Here is a 25,703-nt window from a genome sequence, read left to right as displayed (position 1 = left end):
ATTAAAGACTTAAATGTAAAAACCAAAACTAAACTACTTTGTTTTGTGCTTTGGATAAACTTGAAATTCTGTGGGTCACAAGAGAATTGTAAACACTATTGTCCTAGAAGATGTCTGACACTGAAAAACTTTTTCTGAAGCACCCAAATAGGAAGAGAGGAGGTCAGACTATCTCCTCTTTTCCATATCATTGCAGATGACATGATTCTATACCTAGAAAATCCCATAGTCTCTCCCCAACTAGATCTGATAAACAACTTCAGCAAAGATTCAGGATATGAAATCAGTGTACAAAAATCAGTAGCATTTCTATACGCTAATAATATCCAAGCTGAAACCAAATCAAGGATGTGATCTCAATCACAATAGTCACAAAAATATTAAAATATCTAGGAATACAGCTAACCAGGCAGGTGAAAGATCTCTAGCATTAGAATTATGAAACACTGCTGAAAGAAATCAGAGATGACACAAACAAATAGAAAAAAACATTCCATGCTCATGGATTGGAAGAATCAATATTGCTAAAGTGGCCATACCACCCAAAGCAATCTACAGATTGAATGCTATTCCTGTCAAACTACCAGTGACATTGCTCACAGGACTAGAAAAAAAAAAAACTATTTTAAAATTAATATGGAACCAAAAAATAGCCCTTACAGCCATAGTAATCCTAAGCAGAAAGATCAAAGCAGAAGGCGTCACACTATCTGACTTCAAACTATATGGCTACAAAAACCGAAACAGCATGGTACTGGTACAAAAACACATGCATAGATCAGTAGAAAAGAATACAGAGCCCAGAAATAAGGCCACACACCTACAACCATCTGATCTTTGACAAAGCTGACAAAAACAAGCAATGAGGAAAGAACTCCCTATATAATAAATGGCACTAAGATAACTGGCTAGCCATATACAGAAGATCAAAACTGAACCCCTTCCTTACACCAAATACAAAAATAAACTCAAAATGGATTAAAGACTTAAATGTAAAAACCAAAACTAAACTTTAAAAACTCTGAACAATAACCTAGGCAATATCATTCCGGACCTAGAAATGGGCAAAGATTTCATGACAAAGATGTCAAAAGCAATTTCAACGAAAGTGAAAATTGACTAATGGGATCTAATTAAACTAAATAGTTCCTGCATAACAAAAGAAACTATCAACAGAGTAACAGACAACCTACAGAATGGGAGAAAATTTTGTAAACTATGCATCTCACAAAGGTCTAGTACCCAGCATCTATAAGAAACAAACAAATTTACAAGAGAAAAACAAGCAACCCTATTAAAAATTGGGCAAAGGACATGAAGAGACACTTTTCAAAAGAAGATGCACATGTCCAACAAGTATATGAAAGAAACCTCAACATCACTGATCACTAGAGAAATGCAAATCAAAACCACAATGAGATACCATCACACACCAGCCAGAATGTCTATTACTAAAAAGTCAAACAATAACAGATGATGGCAAGGTTGTGGAGAAAAGGGAGTGCTTATACTCTGCTCGTCTGACTGTAAATTAGTTCAGCCACTGTGAAAAGCAGTCTGGTGATTTCTCAAAGAACTAAGAACTACCATTCAACCCAGCAACCCATTATTGGGTATATACCCAAAGGAATATAAATTGTTCTACTGTAAAGACATATGCACCTGTATGTTCATTGCAGCACTATTCACAATAGCTAGGACATGGAATCAACCAAAATGCCCATCAACAGTCGACTGGATAAAGAAAATGTGGTATATATAAACCATGGAACACCACACAGCCATAAAAGAGAACAAGATCATGTCTTTTGCAGCAACATGGATGGAGCTGGAGGTCATTATCCTAAGTGAGCTAATGCAGGAATAGAAAACTAAATACCGCATGTTCTCACTTATAAGGGGAAGCCAAACACCAAATGCACATGAATACAAAGAAGGAAGTGACAGATACTTGGGCCTACATTAGGGTGGAGGGTGGGAGGAGGGTGAGGATTGAAATATTCCTGTCAGACACTATGCTTATTACCTGGGTGATGAAACAATCTGTACCAAACCCCTTTGACACCCAAGTTACCTACATAACAAACCTTGCACATGTACCCCTGAGCCTAAAATAAAAGTTAAAGAATAAAATACAATTAAAAAAAACTTATTCTGATGATGTTATTAACATCATCTGATGGTGATATTAACAAATGTAATGTTTTGATATTGCATAATAAAAATATGATAACATTTGGAAAATCAAGCATAACTCAATGAACCAATATTTTCCAAATGGCTGATGTATGATATTACAAAATTATGCCTAGGTAAAAGATACAAAGTGCATCATAGACCAATACATTTTAATGGAATGAAGTATGAAAAGTTTACTGATACAGCTTCAGATTCTACATTGTAACTAACCTTTAATTATGCCCACTTTTCAAGTTTTATGTAGTATCTCACCCAAATTCCCTGTCTCCTGTGCCCTGATTACCCAAAATTATCTGAAAAGAATATGAAAATACTCTTTTTTTTCAATTACATACCTGCATGGAGCCAGATTTTTCAACATATACTTCAACCAAAACAACATATTGCAACAGATGGAATGCTGAAGCAGAGATGGGAACCTAGCTGTCTGCTATTATGCCAGACATTGACAAGAGCTACAAAAATGTAACACGATGTCACACTTATCACTAATTACTTTTTGTTTTGGAAAATATGGTAATTTTTCACAAAAATGTGTTCTTTATGTTAATGTAGAATGGGTTTATTATTGTTAATGTTTTTATTTCTAAAACAGTATATATTTATAGATTTACCCCACAAAACAGGTTTTGGGGGTAGTCCTCATTTTTAAGAGTACAAAGGGATCAGGAGACCAAAGAGTTTGAGAACCGCTAACTTTCTGCAACCTGATGAAGTTGGAATTTTTGTTATTCCCATTCTACAGATGAAGTAACTAATGTTTTATGAAGTAATTTTCCAGGGTTATGCAGGAGATGACAAGTAGCAAAGACAAGCTTTAACTCAGGATCCCTGGCTACTGGGCCCACATTCTTAAATACTGCAACATCTTTCTGGAGCCTAGTCGGACAATTTAGCTGTAGCAGCCCCTAGAGTGGGCTTCATCATCACCCCCAATTTTTCCTATTCTTAGTGGCACAACTACAGAAAAAGGCAGCATGACCTTTCCCAGGATAGAGCCTCCATAAATGAAAACAGGTTGGTGACTGTGGGAGTCAGTACTCTGGTGGATAGGGGGAGGAGTGGAAGAAGCAGTCAGTTCTCACCTATTGTCCATGCTTTTCTAAGTATATGTCCAGATTCTCTCAACTCTCAGACTCAACTAAGACTTGATATTTTCCCCGTGGGGTTGACTGAAGCAGTGAACCGATCTGCAAGCAGGTGCTGAGTAGAGGCTCTTCCTCTCACCCTCCAGGTCTGCCCTGTCCAACACAGTAGACATTGGACTCATGTAGCTATTTAAATTTACATTCAAATTAGTTAAATAAAATAAAATGAAAATTTCAGCTCCCCAGTCTTACCACCATATTTCAGGTACTCAAAAATCATGCACTGTACATGTTTCTTGCAGGTACTGGGGTCTTTGGAAACCCTTGCAGTCTAGTGAGAAATGTTGTGGCTTTCCAGTCAGTTGAACCTGGGGCCACTGAACAATAAAAATTCCCAGATAGTAGTTGTTGTTGTTGTGACGGTGGTGGTGGTGAGGTGATGGTGGTGGTTGGTGCTGGTAGTGATGGTGGTGGTGGAGGTGGTGATGGTGGTGATGATAGTGATGGTGGTGGGGGCAGTAGTGGTAGTGGTGGAAGAGGTGGTGGTGGAGGTGGTGGTGGTAGTGATGGTGATGGTTGTGGTTGTGGTGATGGTGGTGATGGTGATAGTGATAATGTGATGGTAGCTGTGATAGTGATGGTGGTGGTGATGATAGTGACAGTGGTGGTAGTGATGGTGGTGGTGGAGGTAATGGTGGTGATGATGGTGGTAGTGGTGGTGATGCTGGCAATGCTGATGATGGTGGTAGTGGTGGTAGTGATGATGATGCTGGCAATGGTAATGGTGGTGGTAGTGGTTGTAGTGATGGTGGTGATGCTGGCAATGGTGATAGTGGTGATGCTGGCAATAGTGACAGTAGTAGTAGTGGTGGTAGTGATGGTGGTGATGCTGGCAATGCTGATGATGGTGGTAGTGGTGGTGGTGATGGTGATGCTGGCATTGGTGACAGTGGTGGTAGTGCTGGTAGTGGTGGTAGTGGTGGTGATGCTGGCAATGGTGATGGTGGTGGTAGTGGTGACAGTGATGGTGATGCTGGTAATGGTGACGGTGGTGGTAGTGGTGGTGGTGATGGTGGTGATGCTGGCAATGGTGATGGTGGTAGTAGAGGTGGTGGTGATGGTGGTGATGCTCGCAATGGTGACGGTGGTGGCAGTGGTGGTGATGCTGGCAATGGTGACAGTGGTGGTAGTGGTGGTAGTGGTGGTAGTGATGGTGGTGATGCTGGCAATGGTGACAGTGGTGGTAGTGGTGGTGATGCTGGCAATGGTGACAGTGGTGGTAGTGGTGGTAGTGGTGGTAGTGATGGTGGTGATGCTGGCAATGGTGACAGTGGTGGTAGTGGTGGTAGTGGTGGTAGTGATGGTGGTGATGCTGGCAATGGTGATGTGGTGGTAGTGATGGTGGTGATGCTGGCAATGGTGATGGTGGTAGTAGTGATGGTGGTGATGCTGGCAACAGTGATGGTGGTGTGATAGTGATGATGATGGTGGTTGTTGTGATAGTGATGATGGTGGTGGTGAGGATGATGAAAAGCACTGAACATCAGGTTCTGTCTTTGGGATTGACAAATGTTTGGTTTCTCACTGTGCAGTCTTTAGACTCTGTGCATTAGAATCCCAGGTGTGTTTCAGCCCTACTGAGTCAGAATCTCTGGGAGTAAAAGTCAGGGAATCTCTTTTTTCCACAAGGTCTTTGGGAAATTCTTAAGTACCCCAAAGTTTGGAAGAACTGTGATAGATTAAAGCTGTGGTAGCATATTAAACATTCACACATAAGAAGCAAGAAACTCTGACCCTCCAGGAGGCTTACTATGAACTCTGAATGCTCCCGGCTGTTCCTATCCCAGTCCGCTTCAGTAAGCGCTAGTCCTTGGCAATTTGGCTCCAGGAAGCACAGACTCCAGGTGGGAGGGGCTCCGGCCACTACAACGCAGCTGGATTCCTAGAAGCCAGGCACATCATGTGTCTCCCCTGAGAGAGGCACAGAGCCTCACAAGGCTTATTGGGGGGAAAGATCAAGTTCCTGTTAGAGCCACTGTCCCCTGTGTCTACACTAACATATGCCAAGCTCAGGTCCAGGCCATGTCCCAGGCCAGCTGACTTGGCTTTCTCCCCTCAGCATTGGGATTTATCATTTCCCAGACCCAAAAAGCCTGAAGTCTCTCCATGCCCTCTGTAGACGTACCAAGACGGGGCCTTGTCCCTACCTGGGCTAGTGTTCAATAGATGAGGCTGAGATTTTAAAGCACTGCAGCAGTGAGTCTGTGACAATCCTCTCCTTTTATTTACCTTTTTGTTAGGCTTTCTTTAGAAATTCTTTGGCCTGTAACTCCCTGTAGGCATGACTACAACTGGGTGTATGCACCCTCTCCCTTAGGAGTTCAGGAGGAGATTGGAATGTGGTTCTGAGTAGATGGGGAATCTCATTAATCAATGTGGGTAGGGCTGGTGGAGGAAAAAAAAAAAAGGTTTTAGTATATGGCAAGCTTGAAAGGTCCAGAGAATTTTCTTAAATTCTCCTCAAAGCATGCAGTTGAGTACTTTTGTTTAGCAGGAACTTTGCTGTAACATGACTTTCCTTGGCTCAGAGTACGGGGTTACAGAGGACCTCATTGGGACCCAGCCAAGGAAGTTAGATTAGCAGAAGTACCAGAAGTACTGGATGAGAACATAGTGTCGTTGAGAATGTGGTCCTGGAAAAAAAGATCTCAAGGGCAACCATATTGCGGGATTTCAAACCACAGCAGACCAGGGAAGTTCCTGATGAGAGAAGAAGCTGATCGTCACCGGACCAGGTGACTAATGCACGCTGAACATTCCAGAACCCAAGGCAAGGCTCACACAGGCAGAACTGTTGCTGGGCCCATTGCCAAGTCCAGCCACTCTGACACTGCCCAGGAAAGCTATGGAATCCTTCCTTCCTATAAGGACATAGCCAATTATGCATTTATGAAGCATCTAGAATATGCAGAAAAGCATGCATGGGCTTGGCGCGGCAGGTCACGTCTGTAATCCCAGTACTTTGGGAGACTGAGGCAGGTGAATTACCTGAGGTAGGAGTTCGAGACCAGCCTGGCCAATATGGTGCAGCCCCGTCTCAACTAAAAATACACACACAAAAATTAGTTGGTCATGGTGGCGCATGCCTGTAATCCCAGCTGCTCAGGAGGCAGAGGCGGGAGAATCACTTGAACCTGGGAGGCGGAGGTTGCAGTTAGTCGAGATCATGCCACTGCACCCCAGCCTGGGTGACAAGAGTGAAACTCCATCTCAAAAATTAAAAAAATAGAAAAAGAAAAGCATGCATAGTTCTTCAGCGTAGGGCGTTGGAAAGAAATGAAACAATAGTGCCCCTGCCATGAAAGATGTTCATGTTCAATTAGAGGTCAAAAGTGTGGCTATGAGGAAAATAATAAGTAAGCATAAAATTATCTATTAATGTGGTACAAGCACAGTAAATGTGTTTTAAAGAAAGGGACTCATAAAGGCAAAGAACGTATTTTAATCGTGATTATACTTCAAAAGCGAATGGTTAAGATGAACAATCCAAAAATTAATTATTGGCTAACTTGTAGGCTGGTAGCTGGCAGAGATGTATGTATGCATGTGTGTGCATGTGTGCATATGTGTGTGCACGTGTGTATGTGGGCATGTGTGTGTATGTGTGTGTGCGTATGTGTGTGTGTTGGCACCACTGTGCAAGCACCCCAGAAACATGAAAGCTGAGCCACGTCCATCTCTCCCTCTCTCCTTAGGATTTGTTTCCTTGTCATGGATTTTTTCCTCTCTCTCTCCCTTCCTCCCCTTCATCTTCATGCTTCCCTTGCCTGTGCCCTTGATCACTGGTGGAAGAGACTGCAGAATGTGTTTTCCCTCCTACTGATTCTTTCATTGCCCCGCACCCTCCTGCTCCTTCCATCCTTGTACCTAGCCAGACCTCAGCTGCACATATTGCTCCAAGTGTTTGGGATTATTTCCCAGTGTGTGGTAAGGAGGAGAATCCCAGTGCCAGCAATTCCATGCCATCTCTGGATCCGAATAAGTTGGCAGCCAAAGAAATGCAGGCCAACGCAATGAAACCTTCCAGGGAGCCAGCCACTCTTGGATCACTCTGTGGCTCCGACTCACACTTCACCCCCTACTCTGTTTTCTTCTCCCCTACAACAGCAAACAAATTATACACGAATTCTAAGCACAGGCCTGGTGAAGGGTGTTGTGGCTTCTTTTGCTCTTTCTTCTCTGAACCTATTCCTGGTCCCCAGGACCTCCCTGGCTAGGATGCATGTGGTTGTTCTCATGTGAATAAGAGCACAAGGCAGAGCCTGAAGCGATCCAGTATGAATCATGTTAGGATTCAAGGCTCTACTTTTCCCTCAGTGTAGGTCAGTTAGGTCTTAGCACAGGGCCTTGCTTAGAGTCCCCATTCAATAAATACAGCATATATCCATCAACTGTTTCATGCAGGCTCCAAAAATGAGCCATGGGTGAAAGAAGTCACCTCTCCTAAAGCTTGCCAACTTCCTGGAGCATGTGAGAAGCTGCAAGATGGCAGTGGTGATTATGTCATTGTTTTTATGGTCTGGGTGGGTAGGTCCATGGGGCAGCACTTACTGGCGCTAATGACATCAAGGATCGGTCCCGAAAAGGCCAGCAGGCTTTGCATAAAAGAAAATGTGCTGTATGGCCCTGAATTCCCCTGCTCTCAGTCACGGACTACGGAGAGTGGCCTTGCTCTAGCCTCGACAGAGCGTAGGCTGGTTTAGGTCATGTTCATCTGGAAGACAGTGAAGTGGGAGACTTCCAAGGAAACATCTCACTGAGGGCTACTGGCAGCAGCAGGAAATAAATAAAAGAAAGCACATTCACGTCATAACTGTTTCCTCCTCTTCTCTGTCCAAACCGTAGCTGGCTTTTCACCCATAGACAAGGCCCACGTCAATGCCACCCCCATCTCTCGGGCAAATGTTCCTTTATTGATTTTCTGGCATACATCTGCTTTACTGGGACCAAGGACAAAGAGCTGCTCCCACACATACCCACACACAGGCTGTGAGATGTTCGGTAGGTTACTTAACCTCTTTCAGAGCCAGGTTTCTCATTCATCAAGTGACAGAATAAAAACATCCACATCACAATCCTCCATTTGGACAATTAAGTCAGATAAAGCAGGCAAAAGTGCCTAAGTCATTTGTAAATTGATATGAAAGTGCCATCATTTTTTTCTCAAGTAGATTTCTGCTCCAGAAGAGAAAAGAAGTGCTTTTCAAATGCTTTCTACTAGGTAATCAAAACTATCCTCAACAAAAGAGAATGGAAGGAAGTCTACCAGAGACTCAGAAGGGTAGTGGACGACGTAGGGGGAAGGTGGCGATGGTTAAGGTATACAAAACAAACAGTTAGAACGAATGAATAAGACCTAGTATTCCATAGCACAACAGGGTGACTGTAGTCAATAATAATTTAATTGCACATTTTAAAATAACTCAAAGAGTATAATTGGATTGTTTGTAACACAAAGGATAAATGCCTGAGGGGATGGATGCCCATTTCCAGCATGTGATTATTATGCAATGCATGCCTGCATCAAAATATCTCATGTACTCAATAAATATATATATGTACCCATGAAAATTAAAAATTAAAAAAAAAAAAAAACTGTCCTCTACAATTCATGGGAATCAAGCCAGCTTGAAAAAGGGATAAGTTGTGCTTGCAGCCTGGATATGCGCATGTTAACCATAATTATCTGGATATGTGCTGAAAGCATCAAGGGTGGGCTAGGCATACATACTTTTTTTAACGCCTCAGGTAATTTCAAGGGTTGGCCTGGTAGGGAAACCCTGGACCAGCCCCTCAATATCCCCACATTCCTTAACCTAGGGCAGAGTTTCTCCAACTTTCTTGATAAGATTCACCTGGGATACCTGCTAAAGATACAAATTCCCAAATCCAGCCCAGTTTCTCTGAATCAAGTCCTGGGAGAAGAGGCCTAGAAAGTAGGTGAATGATATCATCTGGAAGTTGGTAAACACTGCCCGAAGTTCCTCAAATGTTACCTGAAAACCTTGTTTTATACCTGAGTTACCTGAAAACGTTGTTTTTAAGAAGTAAAGTTTGCCAGGCAGATCCACCCTAACTCAAAGAATTTTAATTTGAGAACCCTGGAGTGAGACTTGGAATTTTCACTTCGACCTAGCACCCTAGGTTGACCTCCAAGTCTGCTACTCCATAAGAAATGCTGCTCCAAACCTCTGGAATGGCACCAGAGAATGGAGGATGATTCCTAGGTACTGCCAGCTCCCACCTCCTATGCCTGAACCAGATACTGGCTTGAACTTCCTCGTGGCTATTAAGAAGGGTTGACTAATTATACAAAGCGACAACCGTGAGCCCTTTCAAGCCTGGGGAGTGAAAGCTGTAAAGTAAGGTAAGTGGCCTGAGGTGCTGAGACAAGCCGGGGCAAGCTAGTGTCCAGAGAAGCTGCATTCCTAGGGCTGCTTCCCCGGGTTCCACTTCCTTTAAGCTGTGAACCAACTCATATGCGCCACTGCCTCAGTGAAGTGCTCCTTCACCCTGGTGCTGTAGATGTGTACAAGGGTCGGCCACTAGTCGACGTACCTGGCGAGTCTCCCTTTGGCATCCATTCTCGAAGTTCCTGCCACCATCTTGGATCCCATCCCCACAGGGCCTGCAGACTCATCACTAAGGACAGAACCTCTCAGGGCACATGATGTAGTCCCCTCTCGAGAATATTTCTGTCTCCAAGCAAGGAGCCATTAATTATGGAAAATGTGAGGAAGGGGGGCATTTTCTTCCTTCCCCAAAGTTTCTGTCAGCATGCAAACAAGAATTTCTGTCCTCTCCAATGTATTGAAGCAAAAGTTGCTACTTCCCAGCCACCCGTCATTGGTTTCTCCCTAAGTGATAACAGGGGGTCAGTCTGGCAATGTAGGAAGGTTGTTCTTGCTGGGTCTCTGCCCTCAGCTGCAGGAATTGATCCAAGGGACACTTTGTGCCCCCTGTTACTGTGTACCCTGGAGATCTTGTGGCTTGTTCCTTTGACAATATGAATGTTGAGGTATGGATTCAGAAATACAGTAGAGAAAAGCTTGCTTCAAAGTATAAGAGGGCCTGGGGACTCACTATTTGTCTTTAAAAGATGAAGGGGTAAACTTATTTCTACCCTTCCATCCCCCATCTGCTTTAATCTCTCTTTCGAAAACACTATCATGTAAAAGTGCGGGATGAACACAGATGATGAGTCCCTGAGCATGGGGTGCCGATGGGCAGACTGACTGGCTAACCAACTACAGAGACTCCCAATTGAACCCACAGCCCATCTATCTATATTTACTCTTAGAGTTAATTTTTCATGGTCACCAACTAAAGAATTTTAAACAAATTAAGGCAGGTGACATCTAGTAAAGTTTGCAGGCTAAACACAACCATCTACTTTCTTCCCCTCCTGAAACACCACTAAAAATGCTAATAAAGAGATTTTGTTTTCTTAAGCCACAAATCTAAAAGGCTGATAGTCCATGAGAGAAAGCTGAGAAGCAATTTGATTTGCAACAAGAGATCCTCAAAAGCTTAAAAATTAGCAGCCACTAGTAGGGGCCAAAAGGAGTAGCTGATATAAATAGGAGTGGCTGAAAGTCTGTATTTTAGAGTCAGACCCTCTAAGCCCCTCCCAGGGCAGTCATGTTACACAATTTGTGGCTTTTCTCCTAACAAATCTCAGAGACTTCTGTGATTCTTTTTTTTTTTTTTTTCCACGGAGTCTCACTCTCACCAGGATGGAGTGCAGTGGCACAATCTCAGCTCACTGCAACCTCTGACTCCCGGGTTTAAGTGATTCTCCTGCCTCAGCCTCCCAAGTAGCTGGGATTACAAGTGTGCACCACCACTTCCAGCTAATTTTTTGTATTTTTAGTAGAGATGGGGTTTCACCGTGTTGGCCAGGATGGTCTCGATCTCCTGACCTCATGATCCGCCAGCCTCGGCCTCCCAAAGTGCTGGGATTACAGGCGTGAGCCACTGCACCTGGCCTTGTGATTCTTTAAACCATGTGCATTTGCTGCCTTTAAAACATTTTTTTTATGTAAGGAGAAACGGAAGGTGGGAAGAAGGGATTCTCCACTGACGGGTATGTTGAAGGCCAATTTCCCATCTTCCTCTTCTCTCTGGATCTGGCCTTTTTAAGTCCAACACACACTGTCAGTTGAAGATCCGAAAGGAACAATGCCGCAGTGTGAGGAAATTTCATGGTGAGAACAGTTGGGTGTGGTAGCACGTTACTCAGGAGCTTGGCTTTTGTCTAAAGCATGTAATCAGGCCCATCCAGGCTCTCCCCTTCTGCCAGGACACGGGCCCTACTAGAGGCCCTGACCCTCAAGGCTACTGTCCTTCTGGCCAGCACAGCTGACTTCCATGACCCTGGCCAAAGCTGAGATCATCCAGGAGAAGGCCCTCTCCCATGCAGGCCAGGGTTCCTCGTTGGAATAGAAATCTGCCAAGTCACATTCCTCACCACCTGCATGCTAGAAGCCCATATTTTCTAAATCACTCCTGTTTGTGCTCATCAAGGTTCTTCTTGCTGAGAGTCCACCCAATCTCTCCATTTTCAGGAAGCCCATTCTAGGTTAGATACACACTCATCCTTTCTTGGCATTTTCTCCTCTGCAAAGTGGCTTCCTCCCAGCTCTGCCTCAGGCCAGCCTTACCATGCCAGGTCCCATTTGGGACTCTTTTGCTCCAAAACTCTGAAATCTCCATTTTCAAGGACAAGACAATAATGTGGCTTTAGGAAGCCCAGTGCACTTAAACAGCAACTCTTTAAACTCTTAGGATTCTGTCTAATGTGCATTTTAATGCATACATCTCTAGGGGCTTGCCTGGACCCTTGTCACCATCTTTGGGAGAGGGAGTTATAAAAGCACACTTGCTTGAAAGAGGAACTTTGTGGTCATTTCATTTATGGGGACTCTAGTGTCTCTGGGTGCTTCTCCTTAGGATATCCTAAGGAGATATGCTATCCTATGTAGACTACTAGGACAGTAGTCTACATTCTATGGGTAGAAATCACTAATGTAAAGCATTACTAATCCCCACCTATTTTTCATACTCTTAGCCCCAGAGCCACTTACTGGAAATGATTCCCTGAAGAACTGGACAGTCATTAAGACAGTGTGCTCTGGGGTGTGGAATCCTGACTCAGTTGTGTGGCCTTGAGCAAGTTACTTAACTTCTCAGTTTATTCATCTGGGAATAACAACAGTAATTGTCTCATGGGTTTTTATACTAGTTAATCTGGGTATGTGCTCTGAATGGTACCTGGCATAGAGTAAATGCTCAATAAATACTAACTATTATCATGAGCTCCTCCTGTCCTTCAAGGAAAACCCACACAGCCCCCAAGTTACCCACTCCCCTCTGTTGAGCACTGTGCCTGGCATGTTCAGCTATTGTTGCGTTTATCACCCTGCAGCCTCCGCCAGCTGGACAGTGGTCTCCTGAGGACAGGTGCTGTATCTTAATCCTCTCTACATTCCCCAATATCTGGCACAGAGCTCAGCGTTTTGTAGATGTGCAGTAAGTGCTTGTGGAATAAATACCTTTCAGAGAAGAGGGAATGGCAGGCTGTTCTGAACTACTCGGCAGGTTTGATCAGACAGCCAAAGCAACGTGAAATAATTCTTGTTATCCTCCCTTCCTCAACTGCACCTTAACTGTCAGGGACTCTGGCCACATCATCTGTGTCATCAGGGAGATTTTCCCATTTGATTATAACTTCTTTCTCCTCAGGGAGGAGCGTTGGAATGCCTGTAGAGAGGAGGGATGCTGGAAGAAGGAGGGAGAGAGGGAGTTGATCCAAATGTGCTGGGTCCTGATCAGCAAGGCAGCCAGTTCATTGCTTTGTGTTCTGTGACCTTTTGAGGATGTCATTTTTCAAGACTTCTTCTCAGCAAGAGCACTCTGCCTCTTTCAAACTCCCCTTAGCATTGTTGTACCACCCCAGCATCTGTTGACCGTGAAGTTTGTTTACAAATACTATGGCAACCCCAGGAGCTCTGGCAAATCTACTGCCAGCAAATAAAGCACAAGGCTGGAATCACCAAAGCCCTCTGGATTCTCAGCCTTACTGATAGGGTTTTAAAAGCATCTGTTTTATGTTCCTGAGCAAGCATTTCATCATGATTTGCAGGGCATTTTTTTTTCCTTTAAAGATCTCATATCCCTCTCCTAAGGGACATTTAAAAAACCATTCTTCTTGCCAGTAACCCCATTAAAGGTTAGTTGCAGAGCTTCACTGGGAGAATTTTCAACTATCTTTTTGATGTTCTGGTTTTAATGGGACAGTATATCAAATGTGAGTTTTTATTGTAGCCCTATCCCCTTTGCCTTACCTGTTTAGTTCTGTTGGAGATCCTGATATAAGGACTCAAGTACTAGAAGTTTTGGAGGCAGGTGATCCCAAGAAACACTGGAGGCAAAATGAGGAAGTAAGCAAAGAGAAGATAATGAATAAATGGCGTACGATCTATGAATAAATGGTGTACAGCCAATTTCTGCTGTAACTGGAGCATGAGTCCATTTGGGAACACAGAAATTAGTTAGAATGAGTGCCTCAGAGTTATCAAGCCCCAGGGGCAAGGGAGGCAAAGGATCTGTACACCAACTTTCGTCAGTCCCTGGTTGAGGACATCTGGGTAGGGGAGATGGAACTCATCTTCACACACTTCCCACCCGCTGAAAGAAAGCCCTAGGGTGTGAGAAGTCAGGAACTACAATGGTAAGGCCAGAGAGGATGTGGGCAGGACACCAAAAGCAACCCCTAGATACCCTCCTCAGCCTCATGCCCAAGACTGGGAGATTCTGTTCTTTGTATCTGTGAGTTTCCGTCTTTCTTCTCCCAAGACAGAATGACTGATGGTGACATGCACATGGGATTTATCCTCTCCAAGGAACTGTGGGTCACATGTGATTGTATATGCAGCACCCACATAGGACAAGAAAGAGAGTTAGGTCTTACTAGTCATCCAACACACATACTTCTACTGTTTATTTCAAAGCTCTTCTGATAGTTCAGTATATACAGTAGCACCACCTAGTTTTTGTACAATGCTTTAATTTCTTATGAAACACAGAGCGTGGTCACACCACAGTTACCACTCACTGTGAGCCCTCCGGTGCCTCCCTCTAATGAGGCTATGCTGCTGGCTTTAGATATGGAGGAATACGCCCATGAGCTGAGGCCTCCAGAAGCTAGAAAAAGCAAAGAAATGCACTTTCCCTGGAGCCTCCACAAGGAATCAACCGTGATGGCATTTTGACTTTGGCCCAGTGAGACTGATTTTGGACTTCTAATCTCCAGAACTATAAGGTAATAATTATGTTGTTTTAAGTCTCTAAGTTTCTGATAATTTGTTATAGCAACAATGGGAATCAAAAACAACAAGTTTTTGATAATTTGTTATAGCAACAAGATATATTGTTTTGTTATATCTAACAAAACAATAATTTGTTAAATAGATGGGAAAAGAAAAATCATGCTAACATTAATCAAAATAAAGCTAGTGCCGCTATTTTACTATTAGACAGGTAAATTTTAGAGTAAAGAATACTGTCATGGATAGAAAAGGTCATTACATAATGATAAATGGGTCAAGAGAACATGGAAATTCTGAAAATGTATATACCTAATAACAGAGCTTCAAAAATACATGAAACAAAAACTGACATAACTTCAAGGAGAAAATATTTAAATCTGTAATTGTCAGATTTTAATGTCTGTCTCTCAATAATTGATAGGAAATATAGCCTGTAAATCAAAAAAGATATAAACATCTTGAACAACACTGTTAACTTGTCCAAATTGGTATTTATAGAACACTCCACACAATAACAGAATATACAGTATTTCCAAGTGCACACAGAACACTTATCAAAGTAGACCACATTCTGAGCAATGAAACAAATCTGTCTACATTTAAGAGGATTATTTTATACAAATGATTTATATTATACTGATTTCTACTTTAATTTCATTGTGGGATGCAGCTAAAATGGTACTTAAAGATACAAGTATAGCAGTAGCCACCCATATTAGAAGGAAGACCGCTTTCGAATCAATGACTTCAACTTGCACCTTAAGAAATTTTAAAAAGAGCAAATTAAACAGAGGAAGTAAAGCAGAGGGAAGTAATGATAAATATCAAAGCCAAAATCAACAAATACACAACAGAAAAACAATAGAGAAAAGCAATGAAACCAAAAGCTGCTTGCTTGAGAAGGTTAATAAACATTGATGAATAAATAATAAAACTGATGAATATCTACCTAGAAAAATCAGGGGGAAAAGCAGATAAAAAAATATCATTCATATTAGAAATGAAAGAGGTGACTGCACCTCAAATTCTACAGATATTTTTTAAATAATAAGGAAATATGAAGAGCAATTTTATTCCAATAAATGCAACAACTCAGATAAAATGGATCAAGTCTTTGAAAAATACAAACTAATAACACTCACTCGACATAGATTAATTTCAAAATAATCATGCTGAGTGAAAGAAGCCAGATAAAAACAGTATATATCGTATGATTCCATTCATATAAACTTCTAGAAAATGAAAACTAATCTGAGAGGAAGCAGATCAGTGGTTGCCTGGGGATTTGGGGCGGAGCTTTGGAAGGTCAGGGAGCAGGAATGGAGGAGAGAAATGGATGACAAACAGGCAACAGGAAAATTTAGGGGGTGATGAGTATGTTCATTTTCTTGGTTATGATGACAGCTTTACCACAATCAAGTGGAATATACATCTGCCAAAACTTATCAAACTGGAAAACCTAAGGGTAACACTTCAAGACATTGGTCTAGGCAAAGATTTTTTGGGTAAGACTTCAAAAGCACAGGCAACTAAAGCAAAAATAGACAAATGGGACAGTATTAAACTAGAAAACTTCTGCACAGAAAAGAAACAATTAACAGACTGAAGAGACAACCTGTAGAATGGGAGAAAACACTTGCAAACTATTCATCCGACAAGGGACTAATATCTAGAATATACAAGAACTTCAAACAGCTGAACAGCCAGAAAAAAATATATATATATCCCATCGAAAACTCGGCAAAGGCTCTGACTAGGCTTTTCTCAAAAGAAAACAAACAAATGGACAACAAGTATGTGAGAAAATGTGCAACATCACTAATCATTGGGGAAAGGCAAAAAACAAGCACAGTGAGATATAATCTCACCCCAGTCAGAATGACAATTATCAAAAAGACAAAAAATAACAAATGCTGGTGACAACTAGAAGGGGAACTCTTATACACTGTTGGTGGGAATGTAAATTAGTATAGCTATTATATTGTTGGTGCAAAAGTAATTGCAATTTTTTCCATTACTTTTTATTGGCAAAAACCGCAATCAAAAGTAATGGCAAAAATTGCAATTACTTTTGCATTAACCTAATAGAAAACAGTAAGATTCCTCAAACAACTAAAAATAGAACTACCATATGATCAGCAATCTCACCTCTGAGTAAGTATTCAATCAGTATGTCAAAGAGATATCTGCAACCCTATGTTTATTGCAGCACTATTCGTAATAGCCAAGATATGGAATCAGCCTAAATGCTCATCAACAGATGAATGGATAAAGAAAACGTGGGGTCGGGCTCAGTGGCTCACACCTGTAATCCCAGTACTTTGGGAGGCCAAGGCGGGCAGATCTTCTGAGGACAGGAGTTCAAGACCAGCCTGACCAACACGGAGAAACTTTGTCTCTACTAAAAATAAAAAAAAAAAAAAAATTAGCTGGACGTGGTGGCGCATGCCTGTAATCCCAGCTACTGGGGAGGCTGAGACAGGAGAATCGCTCCAACCTAGGAGGTGGAGGTTGCAGTGAGCAGAGATTGCACTGCTGTGCTCCAGCCTGGGCAACAGAGTGAGACTCCACCTTGAAAAAAAAAAGAAAAGAAAAGAAAAGGTGGTAGATACACACAATGGAGTACGATTCGACCATAAAAAAGAATGAAATCCTGTCATTTGCAGCAACATGGATGAGCCTGGAGGACATTATATTAAGTGAAATAAGTCAAGCACAGAAGGATAAATACCACAAGTTCTCACTCCTATGTGGGAGCTAAAAAAAAGTTGAGCTCATAGAAGTAGCAAGCAGAATTGTGGTTATTAGAGACTGAGAAGAAGAGGAGGGAGAGAAGGATATGGAAAGGGTATTTAGCAGACAGGAAATTACAGGTGGATAAGAGGAATAAGTTGGTGTTCTATAGCACTATAGGGTGACTACAGATAATAATTCATTGTATATTTTCAAAAAGCTAGACAAGAGGGTTTTGAATTTTCACCAAGAAATGATCAATATTTGAGGTTATGAATATGCTAATTACCCTGATTTGATCATTGCACATTGTATACATGTATTAAAATATCACTCTGTATCCTATAAATATGTATACTCATGTGTCAACTAAAAATAAAAGGAACAATCTTATCAAATTGCACACTTAATCACATGTGGTTTATTTTGTGTCCATTACACCTCCATCAAAGTGTGGGGTTTTTTCTTTTCAGTTTGAGGGTTGTTCAATAAATCACTACTCGATCTACCTGTTTTTAAAGTTTGAATTCGAAGGACCATCCAGCTTTATTAAAACCCCAGCACTTTGGGAGGCCGAGGCAGGCAGATCACCTGAGGTCAGGAGTTCGAGACCAGCCTGGCCAACATGGTGAAATTCCGTCTGTACTAAAAATACCAAAAATTAGCCAGGTATAGTGACAAGCGCCTGCAATCCCAGCTACTCAGGAGGCTGAGACAGGAGAATCACTTGAATCCTGAAGGTGGAGATTGCAGAAAGCCGAGATCGCGCCATTGCACTCTAGCCTGGGAAACAAGAGCGAAACTCTGTCTCAAAAAAAAAAAAAAAAAATCCCCTTGAAACCAGGGGAGGTGAACTGTCATATGCATATTTATGCACAGTGTGCTAAGTTCTGTCCTGAAGAGGAAAGGAGAGGTGGACAGAAAGGGAGGGCACAGGCAGCAAGCTTAGCGGAGCTACCAAAAGTGCTACCGACAAAAAAAAAAAAACTGCTTTCACTTGCCACCCTCTCCCCAGGCAATACACAGGATACAAAGTAAGTGAAATCCATTTTCTTTACTCCTGGCCTGACATAAGTATTCACTGGCCTGAAGCAGAAGAACTTGTTCCAGCTAGCTTGCCAGTTACACCATTCTGGCCAGGCCACACGCTTAGCAAGCTGTATTCCAAGTCACTGTGTCCTGGCTAAGCCGCCAAGGGCATTGCTTGGGACCTTGCTATAGGCAGGCAGAGATTTGTGCGTCTTAGCTGGAGGATTCCAGCAAACAGATCAGTTCGGGTGCCTGAATGTGACATGGAAATGTTATTTGATCCATGAAGCCAGTTGAGATGTTGCAACTCCTTTGCAGCGATCTGATTTTACTCTAGAAGTATTTTCCTCCAGCCTAGACTTGGCTCAGGTGTCCTAGAAATCAGGAGAACTGTATGTGGGTAAAAAGTGAGCAGGTCTAATGTTGACTGAAAAGAAAGCAAGGTCTCTGTGCATAGGGATTTTATAATTGCTCTAGGAGTCAGGCCTCCCTCCATCCCTCCATCCGCTGGTCAGTGTGGGGTTTCCTTCCACTGGGGTGGGGAACAGAGCTGCTGAGAATGCTGCTGCTGCTCTCAGAAATGCCACCACGGTTGCCACTGGCAATCCTTTCTTGTGCAATGTCCTTTCTCAGGAAGATGAATACAGGCTGTACATAACCAAGTGTCAATCAAACACTCAGCAACCCCCGGTCTCATTAAGCAGAAACTAAAAGGACCCTGAGGAGAAATAAATTTGACTAAATCTGGAGTTCAGGGGAGAACCCAGGAAAGAGAAGAAACTTCCTGCCTCATGGGGGCCACTTTCAGGAAAAAGCCCTGAAGCCCAGCACATACATTTTCCTCCCTCCTGAATGCCAAGGCCGTTTTAACTTTCATCTCTTTGTTCATCTGTTTCATCAGCAAAATCCCTGATTTAAGAGCCATGGGCAGAAAGAATTGCTGTAAGTAAAGGTCTGTGCAGAACAGGATAGCACTTGCTTCTGTAAGAACAGATATGTTTGCAGAGAAGGAACAATACACCAGGGTTTTTCTAATCTATATCTGAAACCTCAAAACAAGAAGATTGGACACTGATTTTCAAGCTGTAAAGTTCTATAATCCATGATTTAATAAAATCCACCTCTGATTGCTCTCTGGAACTCTGAACTCTTAGGAAATCACTCAGAATCCAGCGGAAAATAAAAGTTAGCCATGAAGGACAGACATTTTACTTTGATTTATTTTGCTGCATTTTATCTTTTGTGTAAAATATTTGGCACATAATGACAAAAGAAACAATCAAGCTAAGATAAAAGGAGCAGCAATTGTAAGGGCAGAAATGATTTCAAAGAAAAATTTCTTTGACCATGTGCCAAAAAGCCTGCTTTCTATGTACAGTTGAGTTTTCAGACTCTTGGTGGAAAAAGAAAACAAATTCCAATTTTGAATGTTTCATGTTTCTTGGTACTTTGCCCTACACAGATAGTCTTAAAGTCTGTTGTTATTGCTAGGACTAATCCGGTCTTAATTCCTCACAATAACATAGGCCAAATGTCATATATCAAAATATCATTTATCCAGTGTCGTGGGGGTTATATTGGTCAATGTTCTCAGTTGCACATGGCAGAAGCAACTCTAGATGTTTGAGCTGAAGAGGAGGGGCTTTCTTTGAGAATATGATGGTGGGCCAGGAATTTTTCACCTGTGGCCTGGTAGCCAGGGACTTTATCCAAATTATACCACCAAACTTCTCCTACTGCTGCTACCTAGGTAAACCAAGTTAGTGGAACATCAGTGAACCTTTTCCTGGTACTGAGGGCTATTGCTCTGAATAAAATGTGTTGTAATATGAAGCACAGAGAGACTGGAACTGGAGCCACGCAGCGGGGAGGCAGGAAACCTGTGTATCAGGTCCAAGCTTTCAGCTGTAGCTCCGGAGGCCGGTTCTAGAGGGCTCAGACTCACCTAGCACTGGTAACCCACCTCGTGCATATGTGGAGTCTCTGCCTTCTGCCTCCAGCCTCTGTAGGATAGACAAGTGCAGGTTGAAATTTACATCTGCTGGGGCAACCCTCAATGAATTTAGTACAGAGTAGAGTGGGCAGGTAAATGCTCTAACCCCTCTCATCTTCAGGGAAACTGTCTGACAGGCATTCTGTATACTTCTCAAGAGGCCCTGGCAGAATCCAGCACTGCTGTCCATAGTAGCAGCTGTGATCATGCATCCTTACACTGGCTTTTCCTCCTTCCTTGCTTCACTGTCACCACCCCTCACTCCTGCTTCCTAAGGACATCTCCTCAGTAAAGAGGCATCCCGAAAGACTACTCAAGTCCTTGTCTCAGGCTCCGCCTCAGGGAGAACCCACACGGAGACAGCATGGCTCATGAACTGAATCTGTCAACTTGGAATTCCATTACAGGGCTTTGCCTGCATCAAGTACCAGGGGAGTGAACAGAGGACGAAAGAGAGAAGAAAGGGCAGGCTCAGCTCGGCTGTGCCAGAGTGCTTAGCTCAGCATATAACAGGGGCTCCATAAATACGGAATGAATGAACAAATGAATGAAAGAATTGAACTTAGGAAGTTCATCTTCAACAATGATAAATATAACAATAATAGCTACCAATAGCTATTATTGTAATGTAAGTGCTAGATAGGCCCTGTGCCAAGCATCTTTCGTAAACATTGAGGTAAATACTATTATTATACGTATTTTGTTGATGTATGCACCTCTGTATGCACCTTCTTATGTAAAATGTACACCCGTTGTACGGTTTAGGTTTCAGAATCAGAGCTGGGTTGAAATTCAAGCTCTTTGACTTGGATTAACTTTCAGCGTTTTTACTTAACCTCACTAAGCCTTAATTCCCTCATCAACAAAATACGTATAATAATAGTATTTACCTCAATGTTTACGAAAGATGCTTGGCACAGGGCCTATCTAGCACTTACATAGCTAGCTATTTTTCTTATCGGTCCCTTTTTTGCAGATGAGAAAACTCAGGTCCAGCTATCAGTGGTTGAACTGGAACCTCAGTTCAGTAGTAAAACTTAAGTCATTTTAGCTGCTGTTTGTCCCTACTGCCCTGCTGGAATAGTGATCCAGAATTTGACCCATGGAATTGGGCAAAGTTTTTTCAGGTTGTAGGAATGATTCAACAGAAACGGAAAAAAGTGTCTTATGTTTACAACAGTTTGTGGAAAATATCAAGTGCATAAGTAGCTGCTGTAGGCTTGATGGTTACATCCCCCAAAATGTGTATATTGAAGAAGTTGCTAACCCCCAATGTAATGGTATTTGGAGATAGTGCCTTTGGAAAGTAATTGGGCTTAGATGAGGCCAAGAGGGTAGTGCCTCATGACGAAATTAGTGCCCTTATTAAAAGAGAAGGAGACATGGAACCTCTCTCACTGAGGAAGGGAACATCCAAAATACTGAACATTTACCTGAAGGCAAGTGTGTTACTAAAGAAACCTCGAAACCATTAATGAAATGTTTGTTATTCCCTGCAACCTGTCAGGTAAGGCTCATGCAGATTAGATGTGTTGCAGAAAAACAAAGAATCAATATTTTCTTTGCACAACTGACTAGGAGTAAATAAATTATCACCACATTGGGTGATGAAAAAATTTTTCAAAAAGTTGCTGTGTTGCTCCTGACAGGTTTTTTCCCATTCTTTGTACTAGTTTCTGACCTTGAATGCATTATAACCAGCAACAGTTATCTTAAAGCTAATCACATACATTCCCTGGTTTATTGATTTTATTATATACAGTTAACAATAAAAGAAGTGTTTATATGGGTGGGGGAGTGGCAAACATAAATGTAAAATAACAGTATTTATTTTACATTTACTCTTCACTTTGACAAGCAATTAATGTGGTGTCAAGAATACTTTTGAAAAACAAATGAACGGACCGGGCGCAGTGGCTCACGCCTGTAATCCCAGCACTTTGGGAGGCCGAAGCAGGTGGAAGACCTGAGGTCAGGAGTTCAAGACCAGCCTGGCCAACATGGGAAAATCTCATCTCTACTAAAAATACAAAATTAGCCAGGCATAGTGGCACATGCCTGTAATCCCAGATACTTGGGAGGCTGAGGCAGAAAAATTGCTTGAACCCTGGAGGTGGAGGTTGCAGTGAGCCAAGATTGTACCACCGCACTCCAGCCTGGGCAACAAGAGTGAAATCTGTGTCAAAAAAGAAGGAAAGGAAAGGAAAGGAAAGGAAAGGAAAGGAAAGGAAAGGAAAGGAAAGGAAAGGAAAGGAAAGGAAAGGAAAGGAAAGGAGAAAGAAAAACAGATAACCAGTAGAAAAATGTTAATATAGGATAAATACTTTCAAAAACACTGGAAAATATTGAAATAAGGGAAGCACAGCCTATATAGGAAAAGATAGTACACATAGTAATGAAAGAAAAAGAAAAAACATGTTTTAAAAAGAGGACATATATACCAACTATATCATACTCACAATAAAAATAAATAGCTTCATCTCCACTATTACAGCTTGAGATTTTCAGAATATTTACAAATTCTAACTATATTTTATTTATAAAATATTTATCTAAATCACAGAAAGTTTAGGAGTAATAGGATAGGTGAAGATATGATAACTAAATGCAAACAAAAATAGTTACTCAGTATCCATATGGCATAGTAGAATTTACTCCTCACCCTAAAAATGAACAAGACAAAGAGGGTAATTTCTTTTTAAAGTCATTTATTTATTTTACATTAACAGATAACATTGTATGTTTTTATCATGTACAACATGACATTTCAGAGTATATAAACATCATAGAATAGTTAAATTTCAGTAATGAACAAATGCATAACCTCACATAGTAATTGTGGTGAGAGCACATAACATCCACTTTCTTTACATTTTTTAAGGATACAATGTTTCATCATTAACTATAGTCACCTTGCTGTACAATAGAGCTCTTGAAATTTATTGCTTCTATCTAACTGTAATTATTATGACTGACCAAATCTCCCTTCTGTCTAACCATCCAAGCCTCTGCTAACCACCATTATACTCTCTACTCCTATTAGATCAACCTTTTCAGATTTCACATGAGTGAGATCATGCAGCACAGTAGTCCCCCCATACCCACAGTTTTGCTTTGCAGTGTTTCAGTTACCCACGGTCAACTGTGGTGTGAAAATAGGTGAGTACAGTAGATGTGTATATACCACATTTTCTTTATCCATTCAACCATTGATGAACACTTAGATTGATTCCATACCTTGGCTATTGTAGATGGTGCTGTGATAATCACCGGATCACTCTTTGACGTATTAATTTCATTTCCTTTTGATATATACCCCATAGTGAGATTTCTTCTATTTTTAATATTTTGAGGAAGCTTCATACTGTTTTCCATAATGGTTGTACTAATTTACGTTCCCACCAATGTATAAGGGCTCCCTTTTCTCCACATTCTTGCCAACACTTATCTTTTGTCTTTTTGATAATGGCCATTCTCACTGGGGTGAGGTGATATCTGATTGTGGCTTTGATTTACATTTCCCTGATGATTAATAATGTTGAGCATTTAAAAAACGCACCTGTCACCCATTTGTATATCTTCTTCTGAGAAATGCCTATTCAGATCTTTTGCCCATTTTAAAATCAGGTGTTTTTGTTGTTGTTGTTGTTGTTGTTGTTGTTGAATTCTGTTCCTTATATATTTTGGATATATCCCCTTGTCAGATATATAGTTTGCAAATATGTTTTCCCATTTAAAGAAGGTAATTTTATAAGAATCATGATAGTGCTCACAAAAGCCAACTAAAAAATAAAAGAATTGTAATCATGAGCCTTTATGAATAGAATAGCACTCAGAGAAGGCAAAAAAAATAAGTGTGGTGCATCACAAAGAAAACAAGAGCACATGTTTTGCTGTTTGACAAGTCAAATAATAAAAGTAAATAAATTAAAACAGACCGGGCGCGGTACTCACGCCTGTAATCCCAGCACGTTGGGAGGCTGAGGCAGGTGGATTACCTGAGGTCAGGAGTTCAAGACCAGCCTGAGCAACATGGAGAAATCCCATCTCTACTAAAAATACAAAATTAGCTGGGTACGGTGTCAGGCATCTGTAATTCCAGCTACTTGGGAGGCTGAGGCAGTAGAATCACTTGAACCTGGGATGTAGAGGTTGCAGTGAGCCAAGATCACGCCATTGCACTCCAGCCTGGGCAATAAGAGCGAAACTCCATCTCAAAGTAACGATAATAATAATTAATTAATTAAAACAAAGATCTGAAGAATATAGGAAAGTTGAATAGCTATAGCTACAGTTGCAGCCAAATGTTAGTCCCGACAGGAAATACATTATCCTTTCTAGAGTCCATTAAACATTTATAAAGATTGATCATGTATATTATACCATAAAAATTGTCAATAAATTCCAACCATAGATACTGCAGAGGTAATATTCTGTTATTAGAACAAAACAAAACAAAAAATGTGGGTAGTTTCCCAATTTATTTTATTAAGCCAGCATAATTTGATGGCAATCCTTGATCAATGTATGACATGAATTCGCCTAAAATATAGATGGAAAATTCTAAACATAATATTAGGAAAGTGGAATTTAGGAGCATACTAAAAGAAAGAATGCACTGCGAACAACTGGCTTTATCTCAGGAATATAAAGCAGATTTACTGCCAGTCTCTTATTGTGGCATCTGTACATCAAAATAGAAAACTTCATGATCATGCTAATAGATGCTAGAAATACATTTGATAATATTATATAACCATTCCTGATAATAACTTTGGTAAATCAGAAGAAAGCCTGCTTTAACATAGCAAACAATTACAAATATAAATAATTATTTAATCCTCACCAATACACTATTGGTAGACAATATTATTGTTTCTGATTTACAAATGATAAATGAAGCATAGAGAGGTTATGACACCTTCCACTAGTAAGCAGAATGGAAATGAAACCAACATAATATTTGTATCAGTAAGAGTTCCACAGAAAAACAGAACCAGTAGGAGACATATATTAAGAGATTTATTGCAACAAGGCCAGGCATGGTGACTCATGCCTGTAATCCCAACACTTTGGGAGGCCAAGGAGGGCCAATCACCTGAGGTCAGGAGTTTGAGATCAGCCTGGTCAACATAGTGAAACCCCGTCTGTACTAAAAATACAAAGATTGGCCAGACATGGTGGCCCACACATGTAATCCCAGCTACTTGGGAGTCTGAGGCAGGAGAATCGCTTGAATCTGGGAGGCAGGAGTTGCAGGGGGCTGAGATC

The sequence above is a fragment of the Mandrillus leucophaeus genome, unplaced genomic scaffold, assembly GCF_000951045.1.
Source record: "Mandrillus leucophaeus isolate KB7577 unplaced genomic scaffold, Mleu.le_1.0 Scaffold684, whole genome shotgun sequence".
Classification (NCBI taxonomy): Eukaryota; Metazoa; Chordata; class Mammalia; order Primates; family Cercopithecidae; genus Mandrillus; species Mandrillus leucophaeus.
This window is presented reverse-complemented; position numbering follows the sequence as displayed.